A 21,759-nucleotide genomic window follows, 5' to 3' on the forward strand; every position below is an offset into this window, starting at 1 on the left:
TATACTCTGAAGATATAAGAGGCATGTACACTAAAGAACTCTTAGACGGGAATAATCAGAATGGATTTTCAGATGCAATACCTCAATACTCCAAAACTTTGCTTACATTATATTCTTGTGATCTAAAAACATTGTTGATGGAGTGGAATAGAACTATAGCATCAATAATCAATTTCATCAATCCAAAATTATTAATGTACCTGAAGCTTCATATTATCTAGAGTGAGCCTACAGAGAACAATATTTTATTAAACGAACGTTCCATTCTTATTCTCCTTTTTTATAACCTTGGTTATACTTTGTCATTTCAATATCAATAAACATATAAAAATCTTGTTTGTTTGCGTTTTACATCAATAAATTGAATAGAATCTCTTCAAAAGAGCATTCGACTTTGACAACTCATAAATCACAATATATAATGTCATTACGCTATCTGCTTTGAAAAATAATAACTTCCAACTTAATATGGAAACCTTCAGAAATCTCTTAATCTCCACCCATCTCGGAACTTAATCAAAATCTACGAAGCATTTATTAAATATTCCAAGCTTAATTTAATAAGCCATTTTAGGCTTCTCTGTTAATAAACTAAAACTCCAATCTTTCATTATTATTCCAAGACTGATAATTTGATTAGTTATTAAGACGGCAACTTCATTTTGAACTTTTTTGTGGAAATTATAATATGAAAAAAATATAATTAGAAAGCCTAATATGAAGGTTACTATCTTAAACACAGCTATAAAATGACTTCATCAATGTACCATAATACTTGATGACGGATACCTCTATAAAATATAAATTGATTTGTAATTTATAGATTTTCAAGAATATATCAGAAGTTTGGACTAATTGCTTATCCCTTCACAATTGAGTGTAGTTATTTAACGTTAATTTCTAAAGAAATATTTGTCCTTCTTTGTAAATTTAATATTTTTTTTATTACATAGAAAACACTGTGAAATGTTCCCATTTTGCAGATTTCCTGATGAAAAATCAAAAATCGAATTTTCGATACGCAATGCCAGGCGACAAATGACAACTCAAATTGCGAGCAGTGAATATTGATTAGTGGTTAGTTGAATTAAGTAGTGTATTCAAATTTAAATTAGTTGTGTAGATGTGAAGGGCGTGAATAAATTGGAACTTAAAATATACAAGAAAACTTTCATGGAAATTTGATCTTGTTATGGTTGTGATATTTTTCTAATTTATTTAAACTATTTCTAGCTATACAGAAAATTTATACGCACTTATTCTTATTCATTCAATTTATCTGCACACTTACACTAAACACTATAGTAATTAATGATTAAGTAACTTTTCACTATTTTGTTCCGTCACTATTAGTTTTCATTATAAACTAACTTCGTAGCTCATAGACAAATGAAAATAATCTCTTAGGAACTGCGTCAATAACAAACAATATAAAACAAATCACCGCTATGATGAGAACCGACGTATTCTCCAAATTTAAAACTTCCATTATAAACGAACAGGACCGGCTTTACAGTCCATTTCGTGGACGAGTTCGTAACACGGTGATTGTATTTTTGAACTCAGCCGTGTTTCTGAGATCATCTCTGTAAATCATACAAAAATTAATATTGAAGAACTATTAATTACAATGCTCATATTAAGAAAAAAGTCCCGTTGTTGAGTAAATATGGATAGAAAAAGTTGAACTTTAGACATTATTTCACATGAAAATAGTAACAGTAAGTGGAAACATCCTTGAGAGAATCAGTTTTCCGTTGTGGTAGTGTTCACTTTTTTTGATTCCACAGCGATATTCTTTTTTCCACCAAAGTGATTAGTTGTTCACAGTGCATTTTAGAAACACAATTGTGAACAGGATAGCATGGATTCCTTACAAATACTGAAGAAAAAACAAAAAAGTTTTGTTGTATTGAATTAGTCGTGAGAGTTCGCAAGAATTCGTAAGAGAAGGAAGCAAGCAATGTAACCACTTCTCTGAATAAATACATTGCTTTCTTCAAATGAAATCGTACAAACTCCAAAGAAAAGTTACAAATATATCGTCCTGAAAGTGTTCTATACCATAGAATGATTTGTAAATTGTTTTCCATTCGTCAAAGAAGTCATCTGAACGTGTAGAATACCATTAAATCAAGAACAAAATTACAATCCAAGCATTGGACTTTATCCAAGGAAAAAGCTTCCGTATAAGCAAAAATCGTTTTATCGTCTAATAAGGTTCTTGTATCAGTATTGCGGAATCACTAAGATTAAATATTTTTTGATAACTGGAAACAGGAAACTGACTAAAATTATGTTGATATAATGACAAACATTCATTCGCAATCGTTGGAGAAAAATGAGCTGAACTGCATTTCGATCCGGATTGATTCGATTACTTCTTGTTCCTAATCTTGAAAAAATGACTTGATGGTAAGCGATTCCGACAAATGATCAGAATGATTAGATGGTGGTAGAGAGAAACTATTTTTTTCATAAAAAAAATGTTGATACAATTGTAGAGAGTTGAAAGTTACTTTTTCATTGAAAAGTCAACCTTGTCATTATATTTTCTCCACAACCGGAAGATTTAAACTCAAAAAGAATGAAATAAGTCGATTATTTCTTAGAATATTTATATTGATTCATATTAATTATTATTCAAATCAATTTCGGTTATTTGAATTGGTGTAATGTAAGTTTATTGAATATTTCTCACAATAGTTTTATTTGCGCGTTTGTAACAGTATTAATAGAAATATAAGGATTGTGTTATGAAAGAGTCAGCGATTTTAAAGAGCTGATGTACTTTTACGATGTCACGGAGTTTCTTGTAGATCTATTTTCTACTTGAGAATACTTGCGGTTTGCTTTTCTAAGAGTAATAAACGCACCCGCATTTATTAACGTATTCACGGAGGTAGGGAAAAATAATTATCGGTATATTCTTTTGCATTATCAAGAATTAAGAATATTGAAATTGTTCCCCGGTTTATATATCACAATTACTCATCGTGTATATTCATTTCTTCAAGAATCATAAGAGAATTTATAGGAGTTATATTGTTAGGAAACTCACTATCTCTTTGCAATATCATTATCTTTAATTATAGGATACTCTTTCGGTTGATTAGTTTTTCATTTTTAATGATACTAGAGCTTTAAATACTGAATGACATATTTCGTAACTTTCAGAGGTGAATACAATCATAACAAAATTTTGTTGAAAATATAAAAACAACTTTTATTGAAACTGCTATTTCCATTATAATTCTCATCTCTTTTGTCATCCTTCATCCCATCCTTTTCAAGGTTTATTTTTATGTTTGGAATATCAATAACTTCTTTTAAAAGCAGCGTTCATTGAAGGATTGAGTTTATTCAATTTTTATAATAAATCATCGACAATGCAATCAGAATGATTTCGTAGTTGTTCTTTTTTGTCTCGCCAATCTATTGTATCTGCATTATACTTAGCATATTTAAATCTATATTTTAGCGACGACAGCTTCATAGTTCCATTTTTCCTATCAGAGACACTCGATTATTTACTTATTTTGATTTCATTGGAATTGTTCTGATTAATTGATGATTTATTTCTGAAACTGTTTGTGATATTCAAACTGAATGCTGTGTTTACTGATAACACTACACCAACAGTGCGTTTCGATGAAGAAGATCGTCTTCGGAGACGGGACAAAAACAATTTTCATGACAATCTATCTGCATTCTTCAGTTCGTCAATGAGATTTTGACTACAACACTTCTCATAGTAATAAGAAACAAACAGAACATTTAGGATACAAGTATGCGGGAAAAATTCTTCTTCTTCTTCCAGTGCCTGCTTCATTCTAATGAAGGTAGGCAATCATCCTTTAGAATTCCTCACGATCTTCAGTCATGAGTATTAGTAACAATTAACAACCTGCAAATACTAGAAAAACAATTTCTATCCAAACTATCCGTTTCTTTTTTTTCATTTGTCCATCTTGATAGTATTTTACTATAAATGAGAAACATTTTTCTTGAATGAATCATTTTGAGGAAAATTGAACAATTCTTCCAAATTCTATATCACATTTATTTTCATTCAATCATCTACTTTTCAATGTTGTTGCTCTTTTTATTCGACTTATTCTTTTTTAGTTATATATTTCGTTAATGTTGGATCATTTAAAGTTTTCCAAATTTTAAATCACTTCTCATTCTCCAATGCGATTTTTGTCTCAATAATTTGTACTTCCAACACGGTTATTTCATAGCTCAATATTATTTGGATACTTGAATATCTACTGAACAGTGGCACATATTTTCCAATTTCATTTCATAGCGAGTTTTCACAGGAAAGGAAGAAGAATATTATAAACTAAATATTATAGTTACTATCAGAAATTAATATTTTATCATCGGTAACTTGCAATGAATTAGAAATGTTTCTCAATTTTGAAATAATTTCTTATAATTTAATTCGAACACGAGAATATTTCGAAAATTTGTCGTAAAGAAACGTACGCCTATAGTCTAAGGTCACAACTCACTTTTCTGGTAGCATTAAGTACATTACTCAGTCATTTTCAAACAGAATAATACTTTCAAAGTATATAAGAGCTGCTAATTAAGTTTTGAAAGATGAAAAAATTGATGTGATCATGTCAAATATGACATTGCCATAGCAAAGATTGTCATTTTAAATAGAGAACGTACTCAGAACGTGTTGTCTTACGAATGCTATTTGAGTTGTTCACAGATACTTGAAACATCCATTTTGGTAAAAAAATGGAATTGAATAGCAAAAATTTTAGTGCCGTAATTTTTTATATCTTTCGACGTAGATTAAACCAACAGCAGAGTGCCGAGCAACTCGCTTTGACTTTTCGTGATGAAGTACAATCTTGAGCCACGGTGTTTCGCTGATTTTTCGAATTCAATTGTGGTCGCACATTGCTATAGGATAAATATCATCGATGCTATGCGTAAACTGATATTGCCAGATAGTCATATGACATACTGTGAGATTGAGGCATAATTGGGCATTAGCTCCACTCGCATACATTCAATATTGCATGAATATACGGTTGTCAAAATGATTTGCTTGCGTTGGATACCTCATAATATAACAATCGATTGATCCAAAAAAATTCGATCATGCTACTTCAAAAGACGTCTATAAGATCGGGCAGGCGACTAATCATGGATCTATACAAATGAACCCGAAAATTAATAACAAGCAACTGTATGTGTCTTTCAAGACAAGCCAAATCCAACAAAAGTTGTTGGACACGAAACACTTCGAAGAGAATGGTCGCCTGTTTTTTCGAAATAACTGGAGCTGTGGCCATCGGTCTATCGGAGCAACGTAGAAGATGAATCATTCTACACCACGACATTGCGAGCTCCCACATATCAGTTCAAACGAAAACGTTTTTGAAAATTCAAATCAAACGAATTGATGGATAATCCACCGTATGGTCCTTGTTTGCCACTTAATGATTTCCTTTGATTCTCGAAGTGGTCAAGGTTTTCTACACCTAAAGAAGCTGTTTATGTTCACAGTTATATCCATAACATTAAAATATAAACCAAAACATTTATCATATATTCACTACAACATAGAAGTATTTAATATATCCCCTTTTGCAGAATATGTACACTGAATCTTTTAATCCAGTAACAACAAGAATCTTAAACGAATTAGAGACTTGTCCGACCAATTAAGTGAAATCTGTAAGCTATAAATGAGTACAGATTTTAGAATCACTACTTTTATTGCTAATCTTAGGAATGAGAAGGTTTTTCAATTAATTTGGGTCAAATCTATGTACTTTTATGATTACAGCTTGTATATATATATATTTCTGTTGTTCTATTATATACTGAATGACAAATACCATTCTCAAAACCGTTTTGTATTAAAATCTCTGAAAAAGGCTCGAAAAAGTAGTAACTCTAATGATATATAATGATTTAATTCTCATTCCTTTTGTTCAAAGGAATTATGTAAGGATGTCGATCCTTGTGATAAGATGGTACGTTGATAATGTGTCATAACCTCGGAAGCCAAAAACTGCGTCACACTGAATGTGTAGTGGCAGAGTTCATTGTTACACCCAATTGCTCGCACCTGGGAGTACTTTATCGATAATTTATGAAGGACCATCCATCTTGGTGAATTTGGATGCATACACGCTGCGCGTTCATGTGAGCGCGCACTGCGAACGGTCTTCCTCCTCTCGCTTCGTTTCCTCGCTTAATTGCCCAATTTCAAATAAACTTTGGTCGCGTTGCATTGCTTCAGATTCATATTTTTGTGACGAGCACCACTAACATTAAATACACATCTGAAAGAGAACTTAAGATCACAGACAGGGAAAAACATATATGGATAGAGAAGGGTTACTATATTCTGCTATAGAAGTTTCGTTGCTTTAGATTTATGGCAGGCGTGGCAAAAATCAATCTTATTACACAATTGTTAAACCTTGTAGCTCACTTCTCAATGATAACTTGCTACCAAATTACTAAAATTGAAGGTTGGGGCTTAGAAGATAGAATCCTTGAGGTTATGTAATATTTTGAAAAAAATCCCGGTATATCCAATAGGACAATTGCCTAGCATAATATCAACGTAGAATTCTTCTCCAATATTTTTATGAAGAAATAGATATATTTTTAGCACCGCAGTATTTGAAGGTCATAATCTGAATTTCATTGGTTTTTCATTCAACAATTCATTTCTATGGATTGCAACTCTCATCTCATCTATGTTACTAATGGAGGTATTATTTTACGAAAACTCCAATTTTGGCTGCCCTAGAAATAATTTCATATTTATGTTAAAAACGGAGAATTATTGAAGATTATCACGATTGCAGAATGGCATATCACAAGTGAGATAGTATTTTCTGATGAATTCACGTTTAAATGGTGATATGGAATGATGCCAAATGTATATAGATGCTAAAGAACTGAACACAAAGGCCATTAAAAGTTAATTTTCAGGTAGGTATTATCGACACCGCTGTTATTGGATCTTTCTCTGTAGAAAGTAATTTTATTATACCACGGCGTTCAGATTGGTTGAAAAATAAACTGCAATAAGAAACGTATTTGACAACAGCTTAATGATATTAGATTTTAGCAGGATGATGAGTCCCCATATTTAATTTTTGCTATCGAATTAGTTCTACTCTGTGGCTGAAGTTTTTCATTTTCATTATTACCAGGGATTCAAGTAGCAATCTCTTTTTGCGTTATTTATTCTGTGCAACTGTTTGTTTTGTTCTGATTTTACCCTATTTATCTTATGGCTTGAAAGAACGGCTTATCTATCCATTTTCTGAGGAAATTTCGAAAAATATTTTGTACTAGACAAAAAGGACTGAGAAGTAGAATACTGATAATAGACTCTGGTGAGTCTGGAAGAACAAATCACCAATTTCTTGATTCCATAAGTTTTCCTTACTTTTAGTAATTTTGTAAAAAATGTGTTCTCAAGAAATATAAATTTCAATAACTACATAGGTATGTACAAGGATATATTGAAAAATTCTTAGCCCACTATAGAACCAAGGTCAAAATATTTTATTACTCAACATATTCTTCTCTTAATTGGATACATTTATTACAGCGAACGTGCAACATCTCTAGACATACAAAAAAGTGTTTCTTCTTGATCTGCAAACCAGACCTCCACAGCTTTTATTACCCCTGGCTGGAAGACAATTTACCACCTTTTAAGCTTTTCTTCAGTTGAGACAAGAGATGATAGTTGGACTTAGCCAAATCTGGTGAATAAGGAGGGTGTTCTAATAATTCAAACCCTAAATTACGAATTTTTTGCTGTACTGGAAAAACAAAGCAACTTTGGATAGCTTTCCGCATCTTTTCTCTTTAACTTTTTTCCATAGACTGGTCAGTAATGTCAAATAGTAATCTCCAGTTATAGTTCTACCCTTATCCAAAAAATCAATCATGATTACTCTATGGTAATCCCAAAAAACTGAAGCAAGAACTTTTCCAACCTATTTTTGGACATGAAACTTCTTAGGTCTTGGAGAACCGGAGTGTCGCCATTACATCGATTGTTGCTTTGTTTCTGGATCATAGAAATGTACCGAAGTCTCATCCATAGTAACAATTCGGTCTAAGAAGTCTACATCGTTTTCAAATCGAGCACAGATCGAACGCGATGCTTCTACCCTTGCACGCTTTTGGTCAACATTCAAACATTTGGGGATCCATTTTGCAGCAATTTTTCTTATGTCCAAATTGACGTGAACTATATGATGAACGCTTTCGTATGAAATATTCAGTCCTTGAGATATCCATTTTAGCCCAATTCGACGGTCTGATAAAATCATGTCAAGAACTGCATCGATTTTTTCAGGGACCGACACAGAAATTGGCCTTCCCGATCGGTCATCATCTTCAATGGAAAATTTACCTCTTTCGAAACTTGCAGTCCAATTTTTCACGGACGCATACGAAGGACATTGATCACCAAGGGTATTAAGTATATCTTCGTAAGTCTGCTCACCTCTTAACCCTTTTAAAAACAGATACTTGATGAGGGCTCGATACTCCAATTTTTCTATTTTTCCAATTTCGGTGGAAATCTTTTTCATTTTAATTTATTTGAAAAACTTTACAAACATTACACTGACACTTCTAATAAGTTATTGTTCGTTGCTATGGTAACGCAATATTAGATTTATGCATGGAACTGGTCTAGGCTAACTAGATATCAATACATCATCGTATATAATGTCCAACTCTCTCCATTTTCTATAATAACCTAATCGAAATTTTGAAATTGAGTCGACTTTATGATCGTATATTTCTCATTATTATTTTATTCCGGATAATATTGATATATTCCCAGAAGATATATCAGACTTTTATTAAGATTGATAGAAAGAAGATAAAAAAATATTAGAAATGAGCTGAATGTGCTTATATTATGGATAAATATTCTAAACGAGATATCACTTTTTTCAACGAAACAGGAATATTCAATACATTATACCTTCAATTACTTAGTTTTTTGTTGCTTCCTCCCTTACAATAACTCGATCTCTCATATCATTCTGAGAAGAAGAGTAAATAATGTATATTAAGGTTGAAAAGGACATAAAAAACTAGCCACTGTACCCTAAATAATGGTTAGTGGGTCTAGCTGATAATCTGACATTACTAATTTCAAATTCTTCCATCTTTATTATTCTATAGAAGTTTGCTTCAAAATTTTTCCTCCTGTTCGTACAGGGTGTGCCATAACTTTTTGTACTTTTGTAACTGCTCTAGCCTGAGAACCGCGAAGGAGAGGGTTCGGAAATGTTCTCGAATCATTTATCACTTAGTTTGAGCACAATGGATTTCTGCATTGATTAACAACAAGGATTCTGTGTGGAGTAATTTCACAAAAATAATGATTTATAAGTCATTACTTACCGTCTGCTTCGAATATATCACTAATCAAACAATCTACATGAGTGTATAAGTGTGAAATCAATTAAACTTATGAAGTCTGGAGCAAATGACACGTTTATTGATAAAAACGAACAGAGCGGCTGTGGGTTAGAGGAGGCGGAGAGTCCGTGGTTCAAGTAAGCGGGTCTGTGTGGAAGTTATCTACACGCAATGATTCTGATGCCTGAATTACAAGGAAACAAATAACCATAGCCGATACAGTTTTCATTGAGCTCACTTTGTAGGAACGCTCATTAAAAATAGGGTGAGATACCCACTGCATTTTCACCATATATAAAAAAAGATGTCGGCACCAGCTTTTATGGCTTACCTAAGTATATGACATTATCGTAATACATCCCTAAGCAAACCGAGTTGTGTTATAGATCCTGTACATGCTTCACAACGAATTAAATAATCCTGATATATGTAAACTAGAAATTCTGAGATTTTATCATAACACAAAAGGAGAAGTTGACAGTTTGGATCAAAAAGCATCGTTTAGTCCTCAAGTCGCAGTACCCATTTGCCTCTGGTGTAGTTTTCTTCTTCTTCTTCCGGACCCAAGTACACTACGTTGTGATACACCATCGTTGATTTCCTTCAAGTATGAGTAAGCATTTTCGTTCTTTTTTCTGGTTTGTTCTCTTATATAGGACTCATAATAGTTTTGCATATTGGTTAGGCAAGAGTTTGTTTCGTTTGTATTTGAACCCTTAATGCCATACTTTGTCAAATGCATAAGCCACGTCTAAGCAAACAGAGGAGCAGACTTTTTTCTTTTCTACTGATTATGACATGACCAAGTACATAGGATAGTACTTGATCTATAGACGAGTGATTTGCCCTGAAGTCAAACTGACGTGAAGGTATTAGTCTTTTTTCTCCAAGCATGGTACTGAATCTTTTAAGTAGTATTTTCTCAAATAGCTTTTATACCATTGGAATTAGGGGCCAATTGGCCAATATGAAGGTACTCAGTTAGTGGTTCTCCTGGTTTGGGAATCATTCCTCGTCAATTAAATCAGAGCCAGGAGCCTTTGTTTGGGTCGATATTTAATTTAATCATTATGAATATTTGTTTTGGATAGTGTGAGCTATTTTCAAGCTGTCTCGATTTTGTAGATTTATTGCTTGTCAATTCGTTCAAGCACAGAATTTGACGGAAAAAGATATTTTTCAAACAAAACTGCTCCTTAGTTTTTTCTCTCTTTTATTATCATTTTACGGAAGCCAGTTGAAATTACCAGGTGTCTGTATTCCGTCGAAGAACATGTTCCCAAACAAATTGATGTCTCGAAGAAGAGATATTTGGTAATATTTTGGCATCCCAAACCTAGTCTGTTGATTTTCATGTGGTTTGTTCAAATGTTTAAAAGGGTGATGGGGAATGGGCCAGAAACAATAATCTAATTGGAGAACATTCCTCAAAAAATGGTTGCATACCCGCTGCTGTATCTTGAAGTCTTCAAGAATCAGGTTAATGGATTGCCAACAGCGAGAAGTTGGCACATTTGTTAGAATACATTCTGTTTACCTTTTTGTGGAGGCAATTTGAGAAACCGGAAAATTTATGGTCTACCCATATTATTTACTTTTGCAAAAATATTTACAGTAATTATAATCCAGGCAGGTAATATATAGTTTTGTATTTGTTTAATTAGAATTCATGTCAATTTCAATACAATATTACTTGAGATAGCAGGATATTACTAACTAAAATGCCTCTGGACCTTTCAGAATTATATCAGCAGAGAGATGTTGAAACCTCTGCGGTTTAAGGGTGAACATTTGTAGGATTGTTAGTACAACCATTAGAAGCTAAGTTATTGAAATGAATGGACCCATATCAAGATTAGAAGAATCATTTGAATACCTGAAGTGAAGATTATGTGATATATATTATAAATAAATAGAAAGTAACTTTTAGTTTCCAGATCATTGGAGATAATCAGGTCCCTACAAATACATATTTGGGACGATGGTCATAGTTCAAAGATCTCTGCTCTAATTCAGAGTAGGTATCTGAAAAATACGATATTTATGACGATAAAATTGATTTGAATGGAGCTGATATTTTAGAAATACCTTATACAGATCAATTAAAATCACTGTAGTGTTTTATTCGTGGAAAAGATTGAAACTTAAAAGTCAATGAGAAATTGAGCTACTCATTATATAGATAAAAATAATTATAATATAATAAAAATATAGCTGAAAACAACAATTTTTTTTTCTTTGATGTTTTGTCACAAACAAAAAAAAACAAAGAGTGCATCCTTGTATCTTTGTTATAGGTTCAAAAAAAGAGCTTATTTAGAGTGTTTTCCCAAATATAGCAAACAGTTCAATAACCATAATTGGTTGGGTGAACGAGGATATTGACTGCCAAAAATAAAGATATCAAGAATCTCAATGCAACCATTCAGAATTTTCTTCCGGGATAGTTGCTTTCCTTCAAATCAGTCGACACTGCTATGAACCAAGATGACGCGGTCAACTATCCCACGCAGTTTTAAAATTCACTGGAACTGCCTGGATTAACACCTCACAATTTGCAGTTAAGATTAGGATCATTTGTCATCATGCTACGTAACATTAATTAATCTCGACTGTGCAATTGATTAAGACTGGATGTGAGATGGTGGTGAATAACGTCATTGAGTCAACAATCATAAACGAAAAATGCAGGAAAAGGAGAGAATGTCTTGATTCCGCTATTACCAATGATTTCAACTGATTTACCATTCTATTTTATACGCTTACATTTTCCTGTACGTCTGACCTTTGCGACCTTCCTGCATGGACAATTATATGTCGCATGTTCGCGCGTCAGAAAACCGTCATCTTTGCTTATTTACGCACCACAAAACAAAGCAGATACAGTCTGTGTGTGTCTGTCAATATGAAATTCCATTCATTAATACTAATCATTTTTCTTTCATTTGTTTTAACAAACAAAGGATTACTTTTGTTTTAAGATTATTTTATACAAATGCTTAGGACTTTTATTTATCGATTGAGGTAATACGAAGGCTGCTGTGTCAGCTAGTTCTCAGTAATTTCCAAAACATTCAAATTTATTTTTCCAAGAAAATTTGGCAAACCACGGTTTACTTGGATTTAAGTCTTTAATTTGATTAACTATGGAAGCGTAGTTTCATATAAACTATTATTTATCGTCTCATATGCTTAGTTTCATAATTTGTAACTAACTTATCTGTTTAATTATCCTAATATCTTTTCTAATCAGTGAATTTTTCTATGCATTCAACGCCATTCCAAAGTAAGTTCATTTAATTGGTGCGTTATTTACTCCGCCGCTATACTAAACTATATTTTTTAGACCAGTTCATTGGAAATAAGTAGAGTACTATAAGTCAAAATTAATAAATTATTGTCATCGGTCAAGTATGTGAAATTTATATTTACCTGAAAGTTTAAATTTGGGAAAAATGAAATAGCATAATATATTCTTAAGTGAATCTGGTGAGGATGAGCGCATGAATTTATTGAATTATATCATTGTGATAAACTTTTGGTAGATTTGCGATAGTTTGGTTTTATCTGATCGTTCAATATGTGTAAAAATGGTAGGGTTTGTTAAAAATCAAATCCAAAAATCCCATTACATGCATCTTTTAAGGATAAATGCAATTTGTGAGATCATTAATTGTCAGCAGTATTCGAAAAGTCTTTTATTTCGATCATTCAAAAAGGTTCAAAAATTAGAGCTGGAAGATTCTGTTACATCTTTTGTAAACATGGTAAGGATATAATGATACTATTCTACTATTACTATAATTATTCAGACAATTGAAAAATGAAAATATCAAGATCCTGTTATATACATAAATACATTAATACACACTACCGAAGCAATATTAGAGTGTGTAAAAAACTTACATTACCCGAAAAGTACATAATAGAGATTGCAATGTAAAGGCTTTATTAGTCCAAAACATTATTTCAGGAAAAACTATTCCCGTAAATTTTCAGTTAATTGGTCAACACACTTTCAATTTATACGGATAAATAATGGAACGTTCCTTTGATAATTGACTTAATGTCTCATTTTTTATCGAGTTTTCATGAAAATAGAACATGTAAATACAATTTAAAACAGCTGAGATTGAACTAGAACAAGATCAGTGTTAACTTCAATGGAAAAGAGGGCTAACAAATGTCATTGTTATTGAAGTTTTGTTGATAAAAAGTTTTCTTTTTAATTTCTCCATGATTTATACATAATTTGGAATTGGAAATATTTTTTCGCGATAAATTACTTTTAGATTAAAATCACTTTTTCTATAATATATGCATACAAAGTTCTTATGGCAATCAATAATTTCGGAGATATTCTTTGGTAGCAGATAGTTTACAAAAGCTTCAGAGCAAATATCATCGAATTTCGGATACTATAGAGTTGTCAGAACTTAGGGAAGAAGGATTTATCAATTTTTCAAGTATTGTGAGCTACAATCACCGAGTTGGTGACAAGCATATATAATTATTATTGAATTACAAATTCAAATTGGTCCGCATATTCAAATTTGTTTCACATTTTCTCGAATAGAATTTTCTTTGCATTTTTTATCTACTTCCTTTATCTCTAAATTAATTGTTATGTACTCGTCCAATAATATCGACCGTGAAGTTGGTCTTGTTTCAGTATGTTGTCTAAAGTTTGGCGAACGCACCGGATATATCTTGGAAGGTATGTTTATTAGAAATAATTTCTAACAAAGCCTTCTCATCTGTTTATAATGTGACCATAGTATATAAAACAAATCTCTATTAACCAACAATTTGATGTTATGGTGAACATATCGGGATAGTGACAAGTAAACCAAAAGTTATAAGTGAATATTTAACTGTGTAGTATTTCAATTCTTAAATTCTGTTAAAGATATTTACGTCATTACACTCAATCGAATTATGACTCCTACTCTTCAATAGATGCAAGATTAGGAAAAAACTATAACGTTTATGTGAAAGAATCCTTTCTGTTACTATTGATATAACTTCTTTTAGTGCCATCTTCGGACGAAGGCTGACGAACATCATGACTATTCACATATATTTCATTCACAGCTGCTTCGCAGCAATTGGTTTGATGCGCAGTTAAACCACTCCCTTAAGTTTCGCTGCCATGATATTCTCCGTCGTCCTGTACCTATATATTGATATATAATCATTACCAAATATTATTCCATCAGAAACGCGCATAATGAAGAAACATTTAGTATTTCAATATTATTTCTTTCTGGTCTCTAGAAACTGCTGTAGATTCGATTGACTTTATTACCTACTACAACGATACTGATGGATCAATTGATGAATTTATTTTCCTTACCATGGCCCAATTCATATTGGAATCAGTTTCTTCACTGAAATGTATTGATGTACTCAGTATATCAATAAAAAATGTAATCTTTGTTGTAGAAAAATTGGATTATTTCCACTAGCACGAAAATTCAAATGGAATTTTCTCACAACAGCTATATATTTCTTTATACAAACCTATCAATAACAAACAATCAACCGGACAAACTGATAAACTACTGCAGCATCAACACTAGTATGTAACACAAGAAACTGTACAAACCGGAAATTGTCTACTCCTTCCGGTGTCTATTCCTTTCGCTCCCTCGAATTCCATACTAGTCGAATTTGTGCCAAAGGCGCTTCAAAGGAAATATCGAAATTTACATTCGTAGCTATTGATGTATTGCTTTTATCATGTAGTCCTGGGACTTTGTGTCTGGAAAGTATAATTTATGGAAACGTTACATTCCTTCCGGAATTTACTGGGTATGCGAGAGATATTATGAAATTATTGTAATTATATATATATATATATATATATATATATATATATATATATATATATATATATATATATATATATATAATGATTCGCACTTGATATTTATGACCATCTAGGCTTCTGTTCTTGTTCATTAATTTTATCATAAAATTTTGTTCTCTCATTCTGATGTTGAATAAGAATTCATTCATCGATGGCATTTGTCGTCTCCAATGTGTCACGTCTCCTATTATTATTATTTCATTTATTGTTGTTTCAAATTGAAAAATGTAGAAACGTGAGCTTTTATATAACAACAAAACAGTAACAGGAAACTTGAGGTAAATAAGGGAAATACCTATTTCAATTTAAATTTCCATTACGTACCAATAAATTGTGGTGTACGTCTATGAGGTATTATCAGCTACTTTTAGCAGGCTACGTCTTCCCTATACAGTAATAATCATTAAATTTCAGTTTTACTGGCAGTTTGCAACAACTTCGTTCAAGTTATCCATTTATGTTTATATTGCAATTTGGTTTTATTCGAATATCTATCTACTGAATGACTTTGTTCAAGTTAGGGAACAGAGGCCATTAGTAATTTGCTTATCATGGAAGCTCATTTTACATCGTAGTCAAGTTTCTTCATGTTCTCAACTGAAGAAGAAATATAAGTGAGCACTGGTCGATTTCATAACTTTTCGCAAATGGAATGAGTCCGAATTTTCGAAACATTTCCATTACAAATTATAATTATATTATAAACAAATTGAATCACTAGCGTTTCATTTCTTCTCTATTTTCTCCGTTTTTGGCGTAATTTTCCCATATTAATTGACCTTTTATTATATTGATGCATCTAAATGTTCTTAATTTTAGGTCACTCGTGTTTCAAAATCATATTTTTTCGCTTCAATAAAAATAAAGAAGTTAATGAGTTCAACAACAAATGAGGTATTGGAAGTGATCTTTTCAATAGTATTGTCAGAGAGACAGTACAGTGTGTTGCAGTACTGATATTGTTAAAATAGAATGCAAGATCAAAGTGAAATCTGTATTTTATTGGTTGCAGAGGATCTAGTGTTCTATTAGTGCGACCACGAATTTGAAAAACTTGGTACACTGAAGTATTTGCCCAGAAGTATCCAATCAAATACACATTTTCAACAGTTTCATCGGCTGAAGATGAAGATGAAGGTTTTTAAAACAGAAAACTATCGCCCATTTGAAGTCTATCTTGTCAAAGAGCTCTTGGTAAAAAATCTAGAGCTATGTGAGCAGTACTTATACAGTGTTCTCACAAAGTATGACATTACTAGCAGAACAATACGTCCATACTTCTCAAGGAAAACCTTACAGCTGACAGCTACTTAGACATCTTAAGATTTCAATTAATTGCTTTTCTATCTATGAAGCAAATAAATTCAAAGGTTATCATTGACAAACTATAGTCTCAGCGGTCCCCCTATTTAGATACTATTATTAAAATATATCCACATAAAATATTTCCGGTTCATAGTAGAAATCAGATTACATTTTCTATGATACCTTCTAATAATAATATTGAGAATTTGAAGAACAGAATTAAGTAGCATACCGAGAAATGTTATGCTGAATTTCATGCAGGGGTTCACTTTGAGTTAGCGTTATATCTATAAGAAGTAAATATTCTGAAATGAAAAGCTACGAAATTTGATAGAAATAAAAATAATCTCCAGGATAGCAATGAAAATTGAAAGATAGTTATCAGTCTGGCTGATGAGAACAAAATGAAAATCATAAGCACGAGTTTTGACAATACACGAAATAACATTTGTATTAACGAACAGAAAAACTGAAAATCAAGTAGACCATGTATTTATAGAGAGGAATTACGAAAAAACAATTAAGGATGTTCGAAGTTCTAGGGAAGCAGATGCAGACTTGGATCATGTTCTGGTTATAATTAAAATGAAGCAGGAGGAGCCAAACATGTGCCAAGAGTAAGGCGATGAATAAGTTTGATACGAGCAAAGTGAGAAGATTATGAGGAATGGAAACATTACTGATAGAGAGCATGTAAGAATGTCTAGGACAGACAAAAATAACCACAGGAAAGGATTAGCTTAAACGAACAATAACGATTTATGCTAGAAAAGAGAAAAAATTTATCAGAAGGTAAAAAGGAGGACACAGTAGAGATAAAAAGGAAGCAGTCATAGGAGACTTGAAATTAAAAAGGTGGGCCGAATATTTCAATAATTTTCTGATTGGCAACAGAGAAAGCTCCAATATCATGAAACAACAGGCAGTACAGCAGGATGATGCGAAGGAAGTAGAAGAACCTTAAGACACAAAGATGAAATTTAAAATATGGAAAATGAATAATAATAAAAATGGAGGAACGAATGGTATCATAGCTGAGATAGATGAGTAAGGACTGCATAGATATATCTGTAGATTGATAAGAAAAATTTGGGATTAAGATCGGTTACTAAAAGAAATACAGAGTTTTGGCCAAAAAAATAAGAAACAGACTGCAACCAATTCTTAACCGAAAAATCGGTGAACATCAAGGTGGCTTTGAGGAGGGGCGAAGCACATCGGACCAGATTTTCAATTTAAAAACAGTTCAGAGCAAGAATCCAGACCAAAATCTAGAACTCCATCTACTATTCATAGATTATAAACAAGCTTGAGATACAATGGAGTGGACAAAGATGTATAATGCTTCAAAGGTTTTAGGTGTCCCTAGATCTTCTAAGAACTGAGATCAGATCATTATCTGAAGGAAGACTATCAGAAAATTTTCAAGAAAAAAGAAGGTTGATCAGGAGGAATTTTTTTCCACTTCATTTTCAACCTCACTTGTGAGGTTTTGAGACACAAGATTTGAGCTATCAATATTGAATCACTGGCCATATCCCGACGGGAATTGGAGAAGTTCTATAGTAGACTGGGCAAGGAATCGAAAAGATTTTACCACAGGGTGAATGGTGAGAAAACTAAATACATGGAAATGCAACGGAAAAATCAGGTGGAGCACAAACCCCTTAGAACGGAAATATCATTTTGAAAAAGTTTCGTTCGTTCGACTATCTAGGTGTAATGATTACAAATATGGATGATGAGATGAAAGAGCTATAAAATCGGATTGCAAAGGGTAGTAGAATAATGGGGTCCTTGAATAATATTCCTAGAGAAAAACAAATTTCCAAAGCAATAAAGATAAAATTGTACGGAATAATTATCAGGCCGACGGATGTGAGTGTGAATGTGAGAGAAGAAAATACTGGAAGGCATCAAAATGAACAACGAGACATGATATGATATGACGCAAATAGTTGAAGCCCAGACTGAATGCAAACAGAATTGCCAAGAGGGCACAAATGAATGAAGAGGGAATTGGAAGAGGAAGAGGCAAGGCGAAAAAAAATGGATACGAGAGGTTACATCGGATTTGAAAAGAGTGGGAATAACTGCGTGGAGAGAAAGAACAGACGACAGAAATGGATGAGGTTAACTAGAAAAAGAGTAAGGGAAGAAAAAAAAACAGAGCTTGAGGATTTTGAAATATATATTTTGTAAATTTTCCTAATTTTAACAAATAATCCATTCACGGTCCTGCTAGGCTTGAATTGCTGTAAAGCGGTAAAATCTGCTACGTTAATTCAATCGTTGACGGCTCTGAAAAGGTCATTTCATGTCATGTAACTTTTTAATATTTCTTATATGCGGATAAACGCATTTAAAAAAAATTTTGTAGAGTTGAAGAGAAAGAATGATTTATTAAATTTGACAAAAACGCCCGATGTTATATGAAATGGAATTCATTTTATTTTTTTCATGTTACTGGTATGTCTTTTTGTATACATCAAGTACACTTCCATTACGGAATAGTTTTCAACAAATGAATCCTCAATAGGAATATATTGTGGAATAAAAAAAATTATATAGAATTGGTAAAGGATAGGATGTCAGCAAAGAGAGGTGCTTCTGTCGGGAGCATTCCATTCGATTTCATACTACATTTACATCGTCATTCGTTCTCGATAAATTGGCCCGACAACTCGCCAATAAATATTGTATTTTCAATCTCTCGACCGCCTGTTGGTGACCTTTATAGCGTGCCAGATACATGTCGAGTAAACGAACTACTTTCCGAATTCCGAGATGTTTAACATATAAATGAAAAATTATTTTTTATTGCCAATGTTCAATGGTTCACCATATATGTGAATAGAAGGTTTTCAGATGGTTCAGTTATTTTTCTGGAATGTGATATGATTTGTTGAATTATATATAATTTCATTTGTGTCTAGTATAATAGGGAAGTATTACTAGATTATGTTATTGTGTCATGGTGTTGAAACCAATAATTTCTATCTTCAAATCATTTGCGACTATCAGATTTTGTTTTCATTGAACTGAAAACATGTTTTTCTTCTCCCTTTATTGTGAACAACGCATTTTAATACTGCTTGGAAGGACGTGATTAACAAATATCGAGAAGATATCGATTGCCATTCACGCCGGATAAGTGAACTTACCACCTTCGGGTGGTGATAATTTATGTTAGGTAAATACACTCATCTACTTGAAAAATACTGTATATTCATTGAGTTCTAACTGCAAACATAGGAAATAATTTCTTATTCCATAAACAATGTTAAACTATCAATGATTCTTAAAAATTGAGGAATATTAATTGATAAGAATGTTAACAGTACACATACTTTGGATAAACGTTTTTACACAATTCGTTTGTAATGTTGTAATTTCTATATCTCCAACCAAGATTTCTGTTAATTTTAAACTAGATACTGCTGGAGATTTCTCGCTTCGTTTTATTGTATAAAATTTATATTCCTCAATTTTTCTGAGAGCAACACAAGACAAGCAATATTTGCTGATTGTTTTATATCTTTTAGGCTCTTCTACAAATTAGTATCCCAATTTCTCCCAATTTTTCATAACTGTCAGCTTCACTTGAATATAATATAATTACAAAGTGTACGATGCTAAAGTAACCGGTAAAAGCGATCTGTTTATACGAAAAGTATCGAAATGAAATAATGAAAATCCAAGGATCAATTCTGAGAAAGAAGAAAAATCTCATATACTCCAAGGGATGTAAGTATACGCACTAGTTTGAAATTCCATTGCTATACTCGTCATATATACAATATTAGTTTGTCGTACTTGTGACAATTTGAATTTTACAGATATGCACGCGAGATAAGTTTCGTATATTACCAAAATTTTCTTGTATTTCCGAAGATTAATTGAGTTTCATAATGACATTTTATTCAAAGTAAAAATGCAATTTTTTGAAATAATACTCATTTGCATTCGTGAAACCTGATTTCCAAATTTAAAATAACTGAAAATTTTCCTAAATATATTGTTATATGCCATTCGGCGTTTTACCTTTTTTTTTCAAATATTCCTAATAATCCTTTGTTCACTTATTGTGGCTTAGTAAAGTTATTTCACCATTTGAGGTTTTGCAGAAATTAATTTGTTGCTGACCTCACTCAATAAAATCTCAGTGTCCATTCTGGAAGGTCCTCTATCCATATTCTACAACGCCTACATAAGATCAAAATCGAACTGATTTTTATTAAATTTGTAGTGACAGTATCACTATCTCCATATTCGCTGTTCTATATTTTTGCATTTTTGCAGTAAATTTTTTTTCGATTTTTTTTTATTCGCAACAATGAATAGTGTCCAAGTTCCAACCACAAAATTTATATGCAGGGGGTATAAATTGTTAACAATGCTGGTTCGAAGTGTTTTCAATACATGTTACAATTATTTTATTCTACTTTTCGAATCTAAGTTAAGCTTGCGATTTTGTATCCATTATTATTATCATATATTCAAATTCATTGACGTGCAGTGACTGCCGAATGTGAAAAAATACATAACGATACTCTAACAGAAATATAATATAGATAATCCAGTTCAAAAGAGTCTTGATTCACAAATTAAGTAATAACAAGTAATTCATAAAAGTATTGTATTTCTATCGGTTCTTGATAAATATGATAAATAAAGTTCAAACTGAACACTGAATTTTTTGAGTTATTAAAAATTTATCAATGGAGTTGTGGTTGATCAATTTGGGTGCAAAAATGAAGACAGGAAACTGAAATGATGACTTTTTTCAACAGATTTGCTGGAATGACTCAACCAACGAATACTTCAAGATCAATAATTTCAAGGTATAATTTTTTTTTTAAATTAGGACCATATAAAGATGGGATTTTAAGAACTCTTCTGTATCAACATATCAGTTAAATGAGTTCAATTTGTGATGAAGTGAAATTACTCCTGAACATATGATATATACCAGGTGCGTCAGCATATCTTTATTTCCCTTCCTTTATATAGTTTCTTAAAGTAAATCATGTAGTTTCTACTCAATAAAACATAACATAAAATAAAACATTTCATTTGTTGTTCTTTGAATATTGAAGGAAAACTGTACAGTACTTCAAATCGCGCCTGAT

This window comes from Diorhabda carinulata, chromosome 9, assembly GCF_026250575.1.
Source record: "Diorhabda carinulata isolate Delta chromosome 9, icDioCari1.1, whole genome shotgun sequence".
NCBI lineage: Eukaryota > Metazoa > Arthropoda > Insecta > Coleoptera > Chrysomelidae > Diorhabda > Diorhabda carinulata.